Genomic DNA, 2,149 nt, shown 5'->3' on the forward strand with positions numbered 1-2,149 from the left:
GGAATAATGGATCTGATTAAGCAGTGCATTAGGCAGAACATTTTATGCAGTACATCCTTGGTCCTGAACAGTCATGAAAAATTGCTTGGTAAGGAGGTTTCTTAAGCTGTGGGAAAGCAGCAGCAGTCTTGTTTGTTGGAAAATTTAAAAGAAAGTAGACTGCACACTGGAAGATGAACTGTCAGAAATAATCTTGCATCTAAGACAATAGATTGGATGATATAATAAATCTTTTCCATCTCAGTGCTATGTAGATTACAATGTTGATGTATTCTTAATGAAATGTAATGTTCTGCCTATGGATGTTGCACTGAAAAAATATATTTATATTTTATACACAGGACTAATGATATGGTTCTTGTGACCATATTCTGTTGGTACTATATTGTTAGATCTGATTGGTCTTCATGGGTCGTGTTATTTTATAATTGACACAAGCACAGCTTTTCATGCAGTTCTTGTTTGAGATATATATATATATATTTTTTTTAATTTATTTTTTTAAACAAGATCAATGTTTGGAAGAAGAGTCAAAATAAGTGTAAGTCATTTCTGGCAGCTATGCAAGTTTTAAGATGCACTTCAGCAATTTCTGCCAGGAACATCTGCCTTGAGCTAGCAGTAGGCTGGGTAAGATTATCTCCCTTCCGAAAGGAATTCCTGTCTCTCTTCCTTTCACACACATACAGCACGCTTATCTGGCCATCTAGAGGAACACAGAGATCTGTATGACTAAAACTAACTAAATAAATAAATGGCCCTGTCATTCATCATATCCCTGAGCCTCAGCAGAAAGGAAATTCATTTTAGTGAGTGCTGAAACACAATGAAACTGAACAATAGCTACTCCACAGCTGGGTTTCAGAGGTCTGATGTCAATAACACTACATGCTTTTTTATTCCATTCAAGACTTAATTAAGCCTGCATTTTTAATAATAAAGACAAACTGAAGCACCCTAATTCAGCTGACACTATAAAAGTGGTGCAAGAGGAAAATAAGGCTTGGAACTTATCAAGCTAACTTGACTTTTTCTTAATTGGTGAACAAATAATTGATGCTGATCAGTTTTAAAAGAAGCCAGCTTTTTCTTGGTTGTATCAAAATGATAAATGTAACGGATTAACAGAAACTGTTTCAATCTTGTATCAGTTTCTTATCATTTGAGTTAATGTTTAGTTGTGCTTTGTGACACTGCTACATCTTAAAAAACCTTTTGCATAAATGATTGTTTATCCTTCCACTTAAACAAATGTGCCTACTTTTACACAGTTAACATTCCCAAAGAAATTTGTCATCTTTCAGAGATGATCCAGCCATAGGTTAGTTCTAAGATAGTTCTGCTTGCTTTGTAGAAGGCAGTATGATCTAAGCACTTTATTTTCCTAACACAGGATTTTCCTGTTTTTTTTAGCTCCCACAGTTCTTCTTATTTCATATTAGAAATCCAGATGTCTGAGGTAGGACTACCCATGGTCAGTGACTAATACATTAACATAGCGGATGTGATGTTGCCTGAAGAAGAATGAGCAATTAATAAACAAGTGGGACATTGCTGATGCTGACCCTGAAAAAACAAAATCTTTTAAGAGAGGGCTGAGATTTTCTCTCACATTATCAAAACCCCCACCCTCTCATTCAAAGCCTATTGTACCTTCCTCAGCTCCTTGCAATGCATTGATTTCTACACAAAAGTGTAAGGGCTCCATGGCAATAATATTTAAGAAAAAAAAGGCACCATACACTTTATGCCTTAATTGGGTAGGGAAACTAAATGTATATCAGCTTGAGAGAAATCTCACCAAAATATGGTATAGCAAATGGTTAGGGGCATGGTAATGAGATATGTTTTAGTCATAGATCAAAAACCAGCCCCAAATCACTATAACCTGTTAATTACAATTCAAACCAAAATGAGGCCAGTTGCCATGCAGTTGGGGGTAGTAGGGACCTGGAATTGATGTAAGCACACAGGGCCCCAGTGGGGAAGGCCCAAGTTTCTGTCAGATTTTAGATAGACAGAAATTTGCTGGTTCTTTGGATCAGCCCTTTTATCTCAGTCTGAGGCAGGGGAAAACCTGCTTCCCCTGAAGGAGCAAAACATTATATAAGGCTGATTCATAACGTAAATGGTCCCTCGCATGTAGGGA

Source organism: Alligator sinensis, unplaced genomic scaffold (genome assembly GCF_000455745.1).
Source record: "Alligator sinensis unplaced genomic scaffold, ASM45574v1 scaffold123_1, whole genome shotgun sequence".
Classification (NCBI taxonomy): Eukaryota; Metazoa; Chordata; order Crocodylia; family Alligatoridae; genus Alligator; species Alligator sinensis.